Source organism: Lissotriton vulgaris, chromosome 4_1 (genome assembly GCF_964263255.1).
Source record: "Lissotriton vulgaris chromosome 4_1, aLisVul1.2, whole genome shotgun sequence".
Lineage (NCBI taxonomy): Eukaryota > Metazoa > Chordata > Amphibia > Caudata > Salamandridae > Lissotriton > Lissotriton vulgaris.
The window spans coordinates 528,769,431-528,789,257 of record NC_141691.1 but is presented as its reverse complement, the minus strand read 5'-3'; positions in this window follow the sequence as shown (position 1 = coordinate 528,789,257).

Here is a 19,827-nt window from a genome sequence, read left to right as displayed (position 1 = left end):
AGAACAACAACGTACAAGGACCTTCTGCATCTTCAAAATTTCATTAACTCTTGTAAAACAACTAATATGGAGTCCTCTGGTCTTTCCTCTTCATTTCATACTTCAGATCGTATCATCTTCCCTTTAATTTGATATTTTTGGTCTTTGTGTTTCTTCCTAATGGTTATTACTCCAAGATTCATATCTCTTGGTTTCTCAAATAGCTGTTAGAATCTTTGGCATTACTAAGTCAAGGATTTTATTGTAAATATATTTATTGTCAGTGCTTGTTAATTTTACCACCGTTCTCTCCAGTAATCTCTCTTACCTTCACTACTTTTTGTCTCCACAGATTGTATATCTTTGTTTCGTGGTGTCCTCCCGATTATCCGCTGGGCTGACCCTGGATGTGACGCCTATTCCAGGTGGTTCCATCCCCCTCCTCGTGTTCTCCTGATTGTGTTTCCTCCATTTCCCCTTTTTGTAGGTATGTTTTCCTTTTGTTTGCTTATTGTATTTCTGGTCCCAATTGTCCTCCTACCTCCCTTCGTATCTTCTCTTCTTATTTCATTATTGGGTGTTGTTCTCTTCTTGCTTTCTTATGGTTTTTCCACTTTAATTTCTTCTTTGGTTCTTATATTCTTTTTTATTGTAATACTCACTGAACTAATACTTTTCTTCTTTCCTCACTTTATATCTTTTACTATTGTTTGAGTAATTTGGCCGTTCCTTTTTTTTTATCTCTCATCTTTCAAGATCAATGTATCTCTAATAATTTATGTCATTAAAAGTTATTACTTGGGATGTTAAGGGTTAGAACTCTCCCATTAAGAGGCAAATAATCCTATCTCACTTAGCCAAATTAAATGTTGATATTGCATTCCTTCAAGAAACTCACCATTCAGATACTGAATCATTAAAACTAAAGCGAGGTTGGGTAGGTGAAGTTTTTTATTCTCCAGGTGATGGCAAACGTAATGGAGTGATGGTATTGTGCCGTAAATCCCTTACATACTCTTTGCTATCTCAAGAATCAAACACTAATGGCGGATGGTTAAATGTTAAATTATCTCTAAAGGGTGTTCCAGTCTCTCTTCTAAATGTATATGCCCCTACATGCGGTGACCCTTCCTTTTGGCACACGCTGGCCAAACGTATCACTCATTGCATGAATTAAAATGTTATCTTAGCGGGGGATTGTAAACAACCTTTTGATCCATTCACTGATAGGATATCTAAAGTTACATTCGGTCCTAATAAGCCCCATAAGTCCTTCGTTCAGGCTATCATGCAACATAAGCTTCTCGATGCCTGGCGTCTAAGTAATCCAGGTTTTTTTTTTCAGGTTTCAAGTCTTTATTTCGATTTTTGACAAATCATAAAAGACACATTATAATACATTAATAAAACAATAAGTTAAAAAACTTTTTGCAAAGAAAGAAATGCAAAACGTTAGTAAGCAAAGGCTATATACATGTAAGGCAAACCATGTGAACCACACAATAATAACCTAAAATGAGTTGGTTTTGAAGAGGTTAAGAAAAAGTATTAAACATCTAAGGTGAGAAACCTGAGTAAAACATAAAGGTTTAATAATACATATCGAGTCATGTCAATCAATGGGAAACCATTTCATGCTTAAAGTGCAAAAAAGTGCAGATAGTGGAAAGCGGATGTTTAGGCAATAAACAGGATATGACACTTTATGAAGCACTATTGGCAGGCTCTGGCAACTTTGACATGTATTTTAACCTTATGAGCCAGGCCCACCCCAAATATTTAGCTAGGCTCACTACAAAGACCTCGGAGGTATTAGTCTTTAGCGCCCAGATGGCATCGGCAGATTTTCTAAATGGTGAACGCTGGAACAGTGGTTTTAACCATTTCTTCCGCGGCACCGAATAACTGGGGCAAGCAAAAAGAAAATGGCCCTCTGATTCTTTCTGGCCAGGGCAGCCTTTACAGAAATTTGATACCCCCGTGGACCATTTGTTTACAAAAGTATTCAAAGGCAAAGCACCCACTCTGAACTGGTGGTACAGTTTCTTGTCCAGCGGTTTGGTAATAACATCCAATAGGGCTCACGGGACAGGTCTAGCTTGATTGTAAGGAACCTGCCCGTGAGGCTGATATTGCTGGAAAGTGAAACTCGATTTTGGCGAACAGAAGCCCAATACAAGGCTTTAAACTCCTGTTTAGAGGGAAAAGCATTGGATGAAGGAGATATCCAAAGCTGTTCTAAACCCATATCTATGAGGATGTTTTTTACAGCTTGGAGCCATGGGATTTTTCCAGATCCACTGATTGACCTGACTTCTGCTAGTTCTTTCGCGAATAGAGACAGGTCAGGGGAGGTCCATATTCGCCTCCACAGGGCCACCAACCTAAATCTGGTCATCTCGTTGATCTGTAGGCACCCCAAATCCAGGCAAAGGGGGATTGATGGAGTCGACTGTGGTAAGCCTACCAGGTTCCGTAGGAACTTGCATTGGGTTTTAAAGAGATTAAGGAGATCCATGTAGCCCCAAAGATCTGCGCCATATAAGATAGCAGTAGTGATTTTGGCGTCATAGATCTTGAGAGCTGGGAGGATCCGCTTGGTGATGGATCTCTTTTGCTCTTTTATAAGACAGCCCATTAACCGTGCAAGCTTGAGATGTTGTGTGTTAATTTGGTCTTTCCATCTCAAGCGACTGTCAAGGGTAACCCCCAGGTAGGTCATAGTCTCGACTTGCTCGAGGTTAACTCCATTCAAGCTCACAGAGCTCCGGACAGGATGATTTCTTGAAAAAAACCATGAACTTTGTTTTTCCCACGTTCACCTCAAGATTGTTAATGGCACAAAACTCCTCAAAGCGGTCCAAGGCCCGCTGCAGCCCGCTGCAGCCCGCTGCGTGTTCTAGAGAGGAGTAGGGTGTCATCAGCGAAGATGAGCAGTGGGAATCTCGTCCCAGCCAACATTGGGGCATCAGTGGGGGCGTCCATAAAAAATTTCACCACTTGGTCAATAAATAGGAGGAAGAGTGTTGGTGCCAGGACGCACCCCTGACGGACACCTCTGGTTACGGGAAATGTTTCCGTCACTTGTCCCTGGCCTCCCCACCTCACCCTCGCATAGTTATCCTCATGGAATTTAATTATGAGGTCAAGTAGTTCTGGTGGACAACCCAAGTTTTCCATCACTCCCCACAGTTTGTCCCTTGGCACTAGGTCGAAGGCGGACTTTAGGTCAATGAATGCAGCAAAGATGGTACCGCCGCCAAGCAAGACCACTTTCCAATAGATCAGGCATAGTCTAAACACCTGATCAATGGTGCTTATGCCTGATCTAAAGCCCGCCTGCATAGGAGATAATATGTCCTCAGATTCAATCCAGCCCTGAACCCGTCCCAAGACCATACGTGCGATGATTTTTTGTATGGAATCAATGAGACTGATAGGGCGGTAATTCCCTGGCTTGGACCTGTCGCCTTTTTTGAATATTGGAATTATCTCGGCTCCCTTCCATGATTTTGGGATCGTGGCTCCTTTAGCTAATGAGTTAGCGATCATGGTTATGTAGGGGAGCCACAAGGCTGGGTTTGATTTAAACAGGTCCGCTGGTATGAGATCCATGCCCGGAGCTTTCCCTCGCAGGGTCAAGCCCAAGGCCAGCTCGGCCTCTGATACTGAAAAAATGAGTTTCTCCCCGTGGGTGTGTAATGGGGGTGTCGTACCCGGGGTTTTTAAGGATTTGGAATTATCAGCTCTGAATTGGGCAGAATAGAATGTTACCCACTCTTCTAGGGGTACATGATTAGCCTGGGTACTCGAGTCTGGATCCTTCCCCCACTTGACTAAATCCCAGAACTTTTTCTGATTATTCGAGGTGGAGGCATCCAAGAGATCTGACCAAAACCTGTCCTCCCACTCCCGTTTAGATTCCCACTGGGTTTTTCTATAATGAAGCCTAGCCGCTTTGACTGCACCCATGTCACGAGATTTAATAGTTTTGATAAGATCAGAATGGGCCTCCCTACATTTTTTGTTATACCATTTCTGGCGAAGGGAATTGGCTTTGATGGGAGCACTCCGGCAAGGGAGGGAAAGTAGGGACTTTAGATGGTCAAAGCAACTAATGTGGAGATTAATAACATTGTTTGCCAAGTCCGGACTTCCCCCCAGCAAGTCAATTTTTAACATGTCATTGTACACATTTTTGGCCATTGTGTTAACATTGTCCCATAAGGATTCATCCTCCATAATCCTGGACCATTTCAACCTCCTCCTGTCATTGGTTAACAAAACGTCCCCTGTTTGTGAGGTGGTGTGCTCCTCTAGTCTCTTTATATCTGGCAGTGTCAATGATAAAAACAGCGGATTATGGTCACTTTCTGGGCGCTGTATTACTACCATATCCACTAGTGAGGACCAATATTCCAATTTTAACAAAACGTAGTCAATGCGGCTCCGCCTTAGGCCATTATCAAAGGTACAATTGGCTTCTTTATCCGAACTTGTGCGGCCATTACAAGTTCGGAATCCCCTGTTTAGGCAAAGGGCCATCCAGTTCACGGCCGCCTCGGTTGCTTTAGCCATTTTATCAACCATCAGATCAGAGATGTCCCAAACAGCATCCTCAGCCGAGCTCCAACTGTCCCCCATATCAAACAATGGCTCTATGGTGCAATTTAAGTCTCCAGCTAAGAGGGTAACATTCCCACTACCCATTTCAGCAAGTTTATGGTCGATAACGTTCAGCAACGGCGGGCTACGGCCACCAGGCATACCTCTGGCATATATGTTGAAGATATACAGATCCCGTTGGTTAGCCTTACTCAGTTTGATTAAAAGAAGATCCGGGTGCTGAGCAGGTAGCTCTGTTGGATAAAGACCCAATGATTGCTTCACCCAAATCAGTAAGCCACCTGAGGCACGCCCTTTACCCCCTTTAATTGCAGGTTTAAAGAAATTAGTATAGCCCAGCTTAAAGACTGGTTCAGTTGCCCAGGTTTCTAGGAGCAGGATAATGTCATATTTGTCCACAAATTCCAGCCAATCTGCAGAGGTTGGAACCACAGGGGAAGGTTGCAAGGATGGAACTAGAATAGGTGCCTGTTTGCGCCCTCTATCCTTCTTGTTCTCCATGAGCTTAGGATTATCAATGGAATCAGCATTTATCATAGCCTCTGGATCATCTTTGGGTGCAGGTAGATTAATCGCCCTTGTCACTAGACCTCCCCCAACTGCATCAAAGTTATCAATTGGATGTGGGGTCTCCATACTGCACCTTATTGGCTCATGACCAACTATTTTAGCAGGGGAAGACTCACAAGGTGTTGTGTGAAGTCAATCTATGGCCTCAAGGTCGGAGAGGGGGCCAAAATGGTTAAAGAGGAATGGGCGTTGGCGGTCAAGAGGGGTTAATGCCAAGGGGTATCTTATAGCTGGGGGCTGACGGAAGGTGGAATATGGTTGGATGGGTCTTTGCCTATGAGGGTAAAAATACGATAGGCCCAAAGTTTGGACATCCCCCTGTCTAGCAAATCTTGCTTCTCTTCGAATGGTATCTACCACCCATGGGTCCTTGAACGAGATCAAAATACAATCTCCCTCCAGATCCTTGGTCCCATGACCCACCCAGTCCACTCTTCTTACAAATAAAATTTCAGTAGGAGAGGAGGGGGGTAAAGGTCAGTTTATATTTAACCAGAAGATTACTTTGTTACGGAGGTCCCCATACGACTCCTTACTGCCAGGTTTTAGTGGGGCAACACCTGTCAAGACTATTGTGTGTTGTGTTGCTTCAACCGGTAGATCAGCGCGAGGGGTGGTAAATCTTCTGTGTCTCCCCTCCCTATGGTTGGTGTTACTGCGTTGGCCAGCTATATCTCTATGTGGCGGGGGACGGGGGGGGCAGGATTTATTTTAACTTGTGGGGGTGGCCCAGTACTTTGAAGCCCACAAGAATTGTGTTTGTCAATAACCTTTGTCTTGGGTGCCTGTGTTAAGGTACTCGCGGATGGTTTAGAGGATGTGGCTTTTTGCTTCTCCCCCCCTGTGAGCGTATTGGTATTTGGCCTTGATGTTTTATTATGGGCAGAGTTGCTCATTGCAATATTATTACCAACTAGGTTTTTTGGGGCTGTTTGTGTTTTGCTAACTCCTATGTGACTCGTGCCAGTTAATTTTTGTAGCACAACATGGTTTGAGTTGATTACAGCCTCCATGCTGTCAATTTTTGAGGTCATTAGCCTTGTCCGCTCCAAAACAGGTAGTAATAAAGTTTTGAACATGGCCTCCATTTTTACTAACAGTATTTCATCGCTGTTAAGGCACATAGGGCAGGTGTTTGAAGAGCCCAAAGTAGTGAGGGAGGGGCACAACATATTAGAAAACGCAGAGGGATTTTGTGTGTCAAAAGGATGCTCAGGGCCCTGACTCCCTTTATCTGAGGCATCTTTTATTTTTGGGATCTTTCGTTCTCTCCCCCCCGACAGTCTAGAATCTTGTTTTCTCTTTTTAGTATTAAAGTCAGTGTTTGTGTTTGGAGAATCAACGGTGGCAACAGTGTTAGAGACGTTAAGGGGTAGGTATCCAGATATCTGGCTAGGTTCAAGCCCCCCGCTAGTCTGTAAATCGTCCCCCTGGCTAGCTTGTGAGTCATCTATACTGTACCCATCTTCCTCCAGAATAGGAACAGTTGGGCTCACCCCCACGCTTTCTAGATGGACAATGGCGTCCGTGGAAGAGGTTTGGACACAGTTGAAAGCGGCATGTGCTACGGGACTGGTAATGGTAGCTAGTCCCCCCAGCGATGAGCGCTTTCCGCTGATAAGGTCCAGCGAGAGTCTTTTTTCGACCATGGCAATTTCCTTCTCCAATATCCCCGTGGCCCGTGTGATAAAGGCGTCAAGGGGGCCTGATACGACTCCCTTGGTGGTGTGGATTGGGACTGTGCGTTCTTTACCTGACCTTAAGGTCATTATAAGATGTAGGTGGAATGAAAGATCACACAGTTACTTTTGATCCGTCCTTACAATACCAAGAGGCAAAAGTTTGTATGCTAAGGCGCGCCGCCTACCTTAGGTACTTCCAAACGGCCAGGGGGGGTGGGCCCGGGCCGGACTCTGCCGTACTCGAACGGCCTCAAACGGCCCGCTCTTTGCCCGGTCTTCGCCCCGGTCGCTCCCGCGCAGTGGTAACCCCGCCCAGTAAAATAGGGCTGGGACAGGGCAGGGGGCGTTGCCGGCAGGGAGAGCGGCCACAGGTGTAACACGCAGGGACTCCTGGTCAATGGAGTCCCTGCTAGGCTGCTCGCAGCCCTGCCGGTGCACGAGGGCTTAGTTGGTCTTCTGCTCCACTCCCCGCAGAAACTCCAGGCGCAGCGGGACCCGCGCAGCTGGTCCGGCAAGGTTCAGAGTCCTCCCCTCAGCTCGGGACACAATCCAGCGACGACAGGCAGTGATTCCTTAATCCTCTGGGCAGCAAGCAGCAAGCAGCAAGGTTTCCCGCAGTTTGTTAAACGCGGGCTGTTTTTACGATGTCGGGGGGGCGTGGCCGGCAGGGAGAGCGGTCACAGGTGTAACACGCAGGGACTCCTGGTCAATGGAGTCCCTGCTAGGCTGCTCGCAGCCCTGCCGGTGCACGAGGGCTTAGTTGGTCTTCTGCTCCACTCCCCGCAGAAACTCTTGGCGCAGCGGGACCCGCGCAGCGGGTCCGGCAAGGTGCAGAGTCCTCCCCTCAGTTCGGGACACAATCCAGCGACGACAGGCAGTGATTCCTTAATCCTCTGAGCAGCAAGCAGCAAGGTTTATCCAACCACGAAAGAATTTACTTTTTACTCCACATCCCACCATTCCCAATCAAGGATTGATTATATTTTTGTCTCTCACAATATTGCACAAACTCTCACTAATGCAGAGATTGGCCCCATTCTATTGTCAGATCAAGCCCCTGTCTCAATGACCATTGATATTCTACCTAAAGCTACAGGCCCCTAAAAGATGGCGTTTTAATAACGCTCTTCTTTTGGATTCAAAGTTTAATGCATCTTTCACCAGTTTCTTTGATAAGTTCTTTGAGGTAAATCAAACTCAGTCCATGCCATCCTCTACCTGATGGGACGCATTTAAAGCTGCGGCAAGAAGTTTCATAATTGGCTTTGTTGCGACAAAACGGAAAATTGCTCGCAAATTTACCGGGGACCTCCTTCAGAAGATTAAAAGACTGGAGCACTCTGACTATACTTCACACTCCAAAGATTGCCTAGCAGCCCTTAATAATTCTAAGATGCAATTTAATAAAAAATATACAGAAGATGCTTCCTTATATTTGTTAAAATCCAGTGCGAAATTTTATGGGGGTTAAAATAAAGCTGGGAAAATTTTGTCTAACTATTTAAAAGTTAAACATAATAAGCTAAACATTGAGTCTATCTATGATGTAAATTCTGATTTGAATTATAAAGATGCTGATATTTTGAATGAATTTTCTCTCTTATACAAAACGTTATACACTTCTGAAACTTATGTTAGCTGAATCTTGTAGGTCTGAAATGCAATTTCCCTTGAAACTCTCGCTTTAGAATTAACAGTTTGAATTTCTTGTGTGCTGTGGATTTCGCCCTTTCTTCAGTTTGTGTTGTAGGGGGAAGAAGCACCCTTGTTAGTTAGAATAATGTATTTGTTGTAGGAGTTAGGCAAAGAGCGAAGAGGATACATCATGAGCTAAGGCGGATAGGGCAAACTGTTGTATTTTCCCGACGGAGAAGGCTTGGGAATCAATGTCTCATGTTGCTGTTCAGGAACATCACCGTCCTTTGGATGGTGTGAGACACAAGGAATCTTGGGAACATACCTGTAACTATTGAGACGTTGCAAGAAGGGAAAGAGCCCAACTTCTTCTCTGCCTTGAGAGAGAGAGCATCTTAGAATGAGTTCCGACTCGATAGCTTTATGCTCTCCGACCCATCGATGGTGGAGAGACTTCTTAGGAAGACTGCACATGCTAACACCTTTCTATCTCTGTCCCTAAAGGATGCTTAAGTACAGATGCCCCACTAGCATTAGTGTAGGGATAGATTGATGTTTTATATTCATCAACCCTTGATGCAGGGAAAACTGGACTCATGCTTTTTGATCCTCTACATCCTATTTCTATAATTAATTGTTTTGTGCATGTTGCACCGACTCAACTTTATTCTCAAATTTGACTTTATGTTGATTCCAATGTATTTCTACACCCTCCTCTTGAGGTGTATTTATGTCCAGTTATTTTTGGCTTTGTAATAAATTAACCAACCTTACGTAGTGGTCTGTGGTTACTGTGTGACTAGGAAAAATTAATATGGAATTGATTCACATTGTTAACGATTACACTTACATGCTGAGAAAAAAAACAGTTGAATTGTGACTTTAGAACAGATCTAGAACTTACGAGCATGCCGTTTCAAACTGTACACATTTAGCAGTTAGAAGGCAAAATTAAATTTTTAAAAATTGTAACTCTGAAGTATGATGGAAACAAAGATTTAGTAGGATCAAAACAAATCAAGACACTTTACTTGGTGATGCACAAATAACGGCCGACGCAGCCCCCCCCACCCTTTAGAACGCCCGTACCGCGGCGGAAAAACTGCTGCGGTTAAGGCGTTAAGTGAGGGGTATTGATAGTGTTGTAACATTGCTTCCTTTATTGCCACTTCCTGTGACATCACTACTTATTACATCATTCCGAGTTGCTTATGTTAGTTAGTACCCCAACTATGTTTTAAGGACTTGTGCCCTGTTAAGGAACATTGGGGCATATTACCAACAACTAGCGATAATTTTTGTCTCTAACTTGTTTAGAGACAAAAATTATCGCCGCACATCGGCGATTTTTATCGCAGATAAACCTTGCTATTAGCAAGGTTTATCGCAAATGCGATACAAAACGGCCGCAATGCATGAATATCGCTGAAAAGTCAGCGATATTCATGCATTATCGAGCAAATGCTCTTAGCCATGTTATCCACCTCCCATTGGATAACATGGCTAAGAACTGCTCAGGGCAGGTGTTAACTTTTGGAGATATTCGCGCTTAGCGCGAATATCTCCAAAAGTTGGTAATAGGAGATAGCGATGTTAGCAACTGTGTACAGTCGCTAACATCTTGGCACGCCCACTTTGCATGTCATTAGTGATAAATATCACTGACATGCAAAGCGGGGCCCAAGATGGTCGCTATCTCCTATTAGCTGTCACTAACTGGTGTTAGCGACAGCTTGGTAATAGGGAGATAATTTTATCTCCGCTTTCTTGGCTTTTAAAGCCAAAAAAGCGGAGATAAACCCCCTTGATAATATGCCCCATTATCTTTTTGCAACCTAATTTTCACATAATGTATCGACCCAAGTTATAAACAGCACTTTGAGAGTAAGTGATACATGTGGACACTGGATGTGGTTCATAATCCTATTTCACAGGTTCGTTTTTACTGTATAGTCTTCACAGTAGAGACCGGCCACCTCCATGGAGGAAATAATGGGCAGATATACATGCTCAGGGGGACATGAATCACATTATTAAGACATAACCTTTGAGAACAAAGGCCCAGATTTACCAAGAAGCAACGCATTGCAGCAAGTAAAGTTGTGATGTGTTGCGTGAGGGTGAGTGAGCAAAACAACGCCATATCTACTAAGATGTGGCACAATTCTCCTCTCTCCCTGCACATGCACACTTTAGGCAGCAATGCGCCAGCACAGATATTCCTGCGCCGTAGCGCAAGTGTGTCTGCGTTGTCTGAAGTATAGGTTTTGCACTAGAATGGTACCCATCTAGCATCATACCTATGCTTTAAGGCTTTTCCCCCTTTTATATGTGATGTACAGTGCAGCACAAATGCAAACTGAGGAAAAGGAGGAGAAATTAGAACATTTCTCCTTGTTGCTCTTGCCTCGAGGAGGCAAAGGATTTTGGCGCAAATACCTGTCTACAATCCTTTGTAGACAGAGATATGCGAGTGCATGGAAACGCCTGTGCACCACCCACGGAACAACCCCCTTGATGCAAAGTAACACCAAGCAGCGCATTGAACAACTGTGCGTTACTATCCAATTTGTTTTGGTTAGTAAATTCCACCTCAGCACTTAAGAAAAATAAAGCAAACGTGACACAAAGCATTTGCAAATCTGGGGCCTAATTTCAAATGTTGGCACATAATTTTTGACAAAATTTAACTAGTGAATGGGAAGGGGTGGGAGGACACCTCTGGGTCTACCCTGTGTCCTGCGGGTAAACCAGTCTCCCTCATCCTTTCTTTGAAAAATACTGGCGTAGAGATTATATCAGATAGGTGGACGTAGGTCATAGTTAAAAATGCGATTTTCCAATTGAATTTCTTCTGAAAGTGTTTTCAACTACAAACGCCAGCCAAAACTTACAACAAAGCTTCGGCACGTTCATCTTAAAGAGATCAGGTAAGTAGTTCCCTAAAGCACAACTCTGATTCACAAGACGTCTCGGTCTCACGAACAAATGTCAAACTCTGTTCAATTAAATCCACTGTGGGAAATGCTCCTGCAAACGGAGGTGTGCCCAGACATCAGGATGCATTATGCAGCCCTTATTTTTATTGCAGTTATAATAACCACCTTCTCATTTCAGCATCATATCGTTTAAAGGACTTTCTGCCGCACTGACAAGAAAAGCCACCGATGAGCAGTAATGATTTACAGTAAATGCTGCCCATAGAGGTGTTCACGGAGAGTGACACCGTCAGGTGGGCATGGGGACCTGCAGCCTGTCAGATATCTTCGAATGAAGGTCGCTTTGGAGTGGAACACATTGAGGATTTGTCCAATTGAGTCGTGCGCAGGTTACGTGATTCCGTGTGGTTCACTTCCTGAAAATAAAGTGATAGCATGAGATGGGCCATGACCTACTATTTGTAGGCAGCTGATCATAAACAGGAAGTGTGAGGCTCCCCTAATTTGCATGCCAATTTCCATAAAATGGATACAAATTAAATTTAATCTGAAACAGAAAAAACATTAACGAACTCCGTAAGCTACTTTATATCAGGTGGACACACATTGCATTAGTAGCACTGCATACAAATCTATCACTGGGTCTCCTTAAAATGGACGTCTTTTCTTCATTGTTTTTTTAAGCATGTCCGGGTCATTGGGTAAATACAGTGTGAAGAATATTAAAAAATAAGGGTGTCCCCAGACACACAGGTCTACAGTACACAAGAGGGTGGGTGAGGGAGTGAGCAAGCACATGCACATCTTGTCTCGCTATATCTGTTCGATACTGGTGACCAGGCCCCAGCTTCTCTCTGAAGGATAGATACATATACTCAGGGTACAAGTCCTAAAAAAAAGAAGTGGGGGACTAACCTAGTTAGGCAGTATATGCAAGTGACATCACGGCGCACGACATCATGGCGCACGACATCACACATGGCATCACAGGAATTGATATTATAGAAAATTGCATCACAAGCCACGACTTTATAGGAATTGGCATCACAAGAAGTTACATCAGATCTAAAGCCCTCACATATTTGTTTAGCATGTCATGTGTACGTTTGAACACATTGCGAGGATAATAGCACAATGAGCTATAGAAGATGATGTGTGAGTCTACACCTTGCAATCCCCCAGTTTTATCGAACACATCTTGTACATTCGTTTACAAACGTATATAATTTATTGTACATGTAATATGCACATGTTGATGTAAAGTGCTTTGACACCCTGCATTGGAATAAGTAGAGCTATACAAGAAAAAATAGTGGTACTTAAATTATTTCAACGCCTCAGGGGAAGTACGCTCTATAGAAATGCAATTTAGTTTGTGTAAATACTGGGAAAGACCAACACATCTGACATTCTTACAATGGATGCATATCTCCTAAACAGGGACTGAACAAAGTGAAAATCTACCTCTCTTAAGGATGTGTGAAGTGCAAAGAAGGTGTGAGCTGTTGTTTCCTCTCTGACACATTTGCATGGAATTGTGAGGCTTCTGACTGCTCCAATGCTAGAAGACTTGAACAAAAGGAGGCCTTATGACCACTCAAATGCGGCCTTTGTTATGGGCCCAGCAGGAGTCTAAAATAAGAAAGCCCCGTCCCCACCTGCAATTTGTTGCTTGTTGCAGATGGAAAGCAGACATTGTGCAGGCATTGCTGAAATTGTCCCGGTGTTTGGAAATTACACTAGGACGAGTTCAGCACATTATTCAATGGGGGCTAAATCCTTGGCAGGGTGGACGGCATTAACCCTGTGAAAATAGTGGGTTGACGCCGTCCATTCACGTGTACGCCCGACTCGTGCCCCGCATATACTCAGCCAAACTACGCCGACACGCACTTCTTGCACACACCTAACAGACACAACACAAGGCGAATGAGTAGGTAAGTGCGTTGAAGTTTGGGTAGGTGGCTGAGGTAGCAAGTAATACACGTGTGACCGTCACACCCCCTGGCATCAGGCACAGCTCACCAGAGCCCCATTCCCATGTATTCCAATTAAAATTAATCAATATTCAAATTGCAAATACACTACCTAAAATATAAGTCACTAACGACATAGAACGACTTATGATCTGGATGTCAAGCACCTCTCAGTGAATAATGCCCCAAAAATGGGGGGGGGGGGGGGGGGGGGGGTTGGAGGTGCCGCCGTGCTCTTTGCCGGTTTTCGGCCGACTTTGGTAGAGAGCCGATTTTGCAGCTTGTAACGGCCCTGTAACAAAAACGGCCCCCAGGGGCCCAAAACCGCCCTCCACCCGTGCGGCGCACCAGGGGATTGCCTGGTGCCCGCTATGGCCAGTCCAGCCCTGATGTATCCCCTTCACAAATAGCAACAGATGAGCCCCGATTCATGGATACCAACAGAGGCTGGACGGATTTGTATCTCAGTTGACCACAAATGGCACACCGCTCTGATTTACCATTGGCAGCAACCTTTCCTTCGACAGACACAATAGCAACAATATCAACATAACATGGTACCAACAAATAAATGAAGCTGTGTCTTGCTGAATCATGTTCCCTTTGATTAAGGGTAAACTGTCTACCTTTCCCCTTATAAGGGCACCCCACAAGCTGTTCCTCTTGTCAAAGGTTTGAATAAATACATCCATGTGTCCCACTCTAAAGGACCCGCATTGCTGGCCTCCTCAGTCCTGCAGCATCATAATCTCATCATCTGCTGCCTTATCTGTAATAGAGCAAGAATCGGTCGCACCTGCCAGTCAATAAGGAGTCTAGCTATTGCCAGGCATAGAAGCTATGAGTGCAAACAGGGGAAATGGAAATCAAGCATTCTATTTCAGTACATAGAGGATCCGGGATTAAAAAGCACCGGTGGTTAAAAGCCTCCAAAGACAAGTCGAAACCTAGTCTTTCCAGTGGCTCCTAGCTCATTTTCAATGTTGCTGAGGTTATTCCCTGGTTGAGCCGATCTTATGTGACACTCGGTGGTACGGTGTGAGTTGGCAGGTCTGCAATGCTCATCCCAACGAACTGCCTTAGTAGTGAGTCTAGCAAGAGCGACCCTTTCATTGATCCCATTGTATTTGGTGACCAGTCGCACACTGTGAGCCCCATCTCTCCAAGCATGGCTGTCACCTCAATGAGCAAATACAGGTATAAGGTTCGTCAGGTATACCTCCCTGCTCAAAAACAATCCTTCCTGTAATGCAGACACCCTAGCACCAGAGTGCAAGGGTGCCTACGTTGGTGCTAGGCTGCACTGGGTGCTCCAGTGCACAGAGAGATTAGGAATGCACCATATATTAGTAAATATAGCACATTCTTACTCTCTCCATCTGACAGAGTACAGCACGTTTTCTTGTTGCATTTCCTTGCACCAAATAATAGTAAATATGGGCCCTGGTGTATACAGAAGGGGCACGGTCCCCACTCTGTATATTCAATGGAGCTCAGATGATTCATCTCTAGCCTTTCTGGTCAGCCTGTTGTGTGCTCCTGGGAAGAATGTCACATTTCATTCAAGGCTGAGCACTGGATGAGTGTAGCTGGAGAGCTAGCGCAAGTTAGCTTTATGAAAGCAGGTAAAGGGTAACTTTCTAAAATGGGCTTTTCATTAATATTTATAAAATATCTGACTCGCCAAGGAAGTGGATTTTTAAAAACCTGCAAGCAATACTTTAATTATTTTTCTAACTGGTTCCATTCCTGAGTTAGCAGTGTTAGTATTTTAATATGTACTCTGGTTTTCTACAGAGAACAGCTAGGTCTCTCAGAGTGAAACAACTTTTTTGGGCCTTGTTGCTGTAGGGACAGGGTAACATCAGTTTTCTACATGTCCCATTTTTAAATATCACGCATTCTACCTAGTAGGCAACATGGTAACATTAATTTTCTATGTGTCCCACTTTTAAGGACATGCACTTTACCTAGTGGCCTACTAGGCTTACATGGTGACTTACTAACATTTAAAAGGGAACTGACCTCTGTCCGGCTGGACAAGTCCACATAATATAGAACTTATTGAGTCTATATTCATTACTTGGTTTTCTACCGCAAATTTCTCTAGGGACCGTTGTTGTTTAAAGTAAAGTTCCCCAAGGTCCCTAGTCGACTATAATTGGGTGCCCTTGTTGTTCTATAATACAGTTAGAAGTATGGCCATTTTTCTAGACTAGATTACTTCTTTGTTGACAATGCTGTTGTGGAGGGAGGTGAGAAGATCAAACAATTGTTGGGGCACCTGTCTGATCATACAGCTGTGACAGTGCTAATGGAACTTCCCATTCAATGAGAGAAATCTAGATGGAGTGTTAACGAGGCCCTCCTCTCAGATGCAACTACTTTGCAGACTTTAGAAAAAGGCAGTCAGAACTTCTGTATGGATAATATTGGGCCCGCACCTATAGTCCGGGACAGCTTTTATTCGGGTGGTCAACCGCTGTAAGGCTGCTTATAAAACAAGAGGGCTAGAGAGATGACGGGGTCCCTCGAAAGAGAAATACCCCAGTGGAGAAGTTTCTATAAGTGCAGACCTCTAGGGTAGAGAGGGGAAAACTTCAAGAGATTGGGGAAGGCACTAAAAAGTTATCAGATTAAGCTTGAAGGGAAGAGCCGGGAAAAATCGCAGGGGAGCTGTGCTAGGCTTTTTGAGTATGGGGAGAGAAGTGGGGCAGTGTTGGCCTGCTAAGCGAGAGTGGAGAGCACCAGGAATACTATTAAAGAATTGGTTGTCAACTCCCAGGTTGTGGTAAAATTAAATTACCTATACTTAATTTATGCGGTAAAGTTCAATAAGAATAACTCATGAAAAATAAGAGGCAAAATCCGTGATATTTGAGGTTTTAAAAAGGGGTTTTATTCCTTAAAAAGGAATTGGGTATTTGGCTCGAGCCAAGGTGGCATACCATTCCGTCACCACGTAGGTTCGGGAAGGGACTGACAGACAACATTTTATTAACAGACATTCATATATATAGTCAATGCATTACAGTAATGTCATATTGCAGAAGGCGTAACAGCTGAGAGGGGAGATAAGAATGCATATACGTAATAAAAAAGGCGTTACAATAGGCGTGCATAAAGGCGCGACCGGACCGCGACCAGCGCCGGGACCCCTGGCCCCCGAAGACCCCGACCTTCCCGCCTAACGTACTCCGCCGCCACCCTCACCGCACTCAACACCGGCCGACCCCCAGAATGCCACCAAGCCACACCACGACGCACCCACGGACCGTTCAGCTGCCACGCCTGCAAGTTCTCCTGCATCCGGACCTGCCTCACTCCAGCACCCGCCAAGTCGAACACCAGCAGCACCCACCTCAAGTGCATCCTGCTCAACACCCGATCCATCCACAGACACGCCATCGAACTCTGGAACCTCCTCGACACCACAGCTCCAGACGTTGCCTTCCTCACGGAGACCTGGATGAACGCCTCTTCAGCTCCCGACATCGCCATCGCTATCCCAGAGGGCTACAAGATCGTCCGGAGGGACCGAAACGCCAACCAGATGGGAGGAGGCATCGCCATCATCCACAGGAACACCATCCGTCTCACGACCAGCACCGACAACACCCTGACCAGCGCCGAACACCTGCACTTCCAGATCCACACCAACCCGAACACCACCCTCAGAGGCACACTGATCTACCGACCTCCGGGACCACGCACTCAATTCAGCGAAGACATCGCCGACTTCGTCAGCCCGCATGCCCTCCCCTCCGCTGACTACATCCTCCTGGGAGACCTCAACTTCCATCTGGAGAACAACAACGACCGCAACACCAGCACCCTGCTCGACAACCTCGCCAACCTCGGACTCAAGCAACTGGTGTCCACCCCCACCCACCTCGCCGGACACACACTCGACGCAGTCTTCTCCTCCAGCACAGACATCGACTTCAGCCACGCCACAGAGCTTCAATGGACGGACCACAGCTGCGTCCACTTCACCTTCAAGAGAACGACGACCCACCAACACCAGCAACAGGCCGCCCGCAGAAGCTGGAACAAGATCACAGCAGACCAGCTCGCCACCTCCCTGAGCCTGCACCCTCCTGCCAGCTCAGCGAACCCCAGCCAGGCCGCCGACAACCTCACGAAGTGGATAAGCAACTGCGCGGACGAACTCGCCCCACTGAAGACCCCGCCTAGCAGACCCGGCAGCAAGAAGGCCCCATGGTTCACCGACGAACTCAAGAGCTCCAAGAAGAACTGCCGAGCCCTCGAGAAAGTCTGGAAAAGGGAACCGACACCGGACAACAGGACCTCCTTCAAACTTGCCACCCGAAAACACCACCAGCTGATCCGCGCCGCCAAGAAAACAGCTTTCAAGGACCGGTTGGACAACAACGCACACAACTGCAAAGAACTCTTCAACATCGTGAAAGAGCTCTCCAACCCCAGCGCAGGAAACAACGACATCACCCCATCGCAAGACCTCTGCAACTCCCTCGCCTCATACTTCCACAACAAGATCACGGACATACACAACAGCTTCAACAACCAACCAACGCACACCATGACCGAACAACCACCCCCCACCACCACCCTCCACGCCTGGACCCCGATCAGCACCGAAGACACCATCCGCACGATGAACTCCATCCACTCCGGATCTCCGACCGACCCCTGCCCTCACCACGTCTTCAACAAGGCCGACGCTGTCATCGCACCCCACTTGCGAGACATCATCAACACATCCTTCGACACCACCATCTTCCCCGAGAGCTGGAAACACGCCGAACTCAGCGCTCTACTCAAGAAACCAACAGCAGACCCCACCGACCTCAAGAACTACCGCCCCATCTCGCTCCTCCCGTTTCCAGCTAAAGTCATCGAGAAGACCGTCAACAAGCAGATGGCCGCCTTCCTCGAGACGAACGGATCCCTCGACCCCTCACAGTCCGGCTTCCGAGCCAATCACAGCACCGAGACCGCCCTCATCGCCGCCACCGATGACATCCGAGCCCTGATGGACAATGGAGAAACAGTGGCCCTCATCCTCCTAGACCTCTCCGCGGCATTCGACACGGTCTGCCACCGCACCCTAGTACGGCGCCTCAGCAACATCGGAATCCAGGACAAGGCGCTGGAATGGATCATCTCCTTCCTCGGCGGAAGAACACAGAGAGTCCGCCTACCACCGTTCAAGTCAGAGGCCTCCGAAGTCACCTGCGGCGTCCCTCAAGGATCATCTCTGAGCCCCACCCTCTTCAACGTCTACATGAGCCCCCTCGCGGCCATCGTACGCAAACACAACCTCAGCATAATCTCCTACGCCGACGACACCCAGCTGATCCTCTCCCTGACCAACGACCCCGCCGCCGCCAGAGCCAACCTGCACGAAGGGATGAAAGAGGTGGCCGAGTGGATGACGACCAGCCGCCTGAAACTGAACTCGGACAAGACGGAGGTCCTCATCCTGGGCTCCTCGCCCTCCGCCTGGGACGACTCCTGGTGGCCTCCCGCCCGGGGCACCGCACCCAAACCGACAGACCACGCACGCAACCTGGGCTTCATCCTGGACTCCTCCCTCACCATGACCAGGCAAGTCAACAACGTCTCCTCAGCGTGCTTCAACATGCTACGCATGCTACGGAAGATCTTCTGGTGGATCCCCACCGAGACCAGGAAGACCGTCACCCAGGCCCTCGTCACCAGCCGACTGGACTACGGCAACGCCCTCTACGCCGGTACCACCGCCAAGCTCCAGAAGAGACTCCAGCGGATCCAGAACGCCTCAGCCAGACTCATCCTCGACATCCCACGAACCAGCCACATCTCCGGACATCTGAGAGACCTTCACTGGCTCCCCGTAAACAAAAGAATCACCTTCCGCCTCCTCACCCACGCACACAAAGCCCTACACGACCAAGGCCCGAGCTACCTCAACAGCCGACTCAACTTCTACGCTCCCAAACGCCACCTCCGATCAGCCAACCACGCCCTCGCCGCCGTCCCCCGCATCCGAAGAGCGACGACAGGAGGAAGGTCCTTCTCCTACCTGGCCGCCAGGACCTGGAACTCCCTCCCTCCCGACCTGCGCCTGACCCAAGACCACCTCTCCTTCAGGAAGAAGCTGAAGACCTGGCTGTTCGAGCAGTAGCGGCACCCCCCCCCCCCCCAGCGCCTTGAGACCCTACGGGTATGTAGCGCGCTTTACAAATGCCATTGATTGATTGATTGAACTAGAAACATCATTAACATGAGGTCACAAGTAGGCGGATCCATAAGTGAATCCTACGGTGTCAGCAGAATTACATGGCTGAGATGCGCGCGCAGCAGCATGACGTGTGATTTACGTGTAACTGTTGGGTGAAGGGGGACTTGACATTTAGCCCTACATGTGGAGACAGAAGTCTGGAATGTCAGATT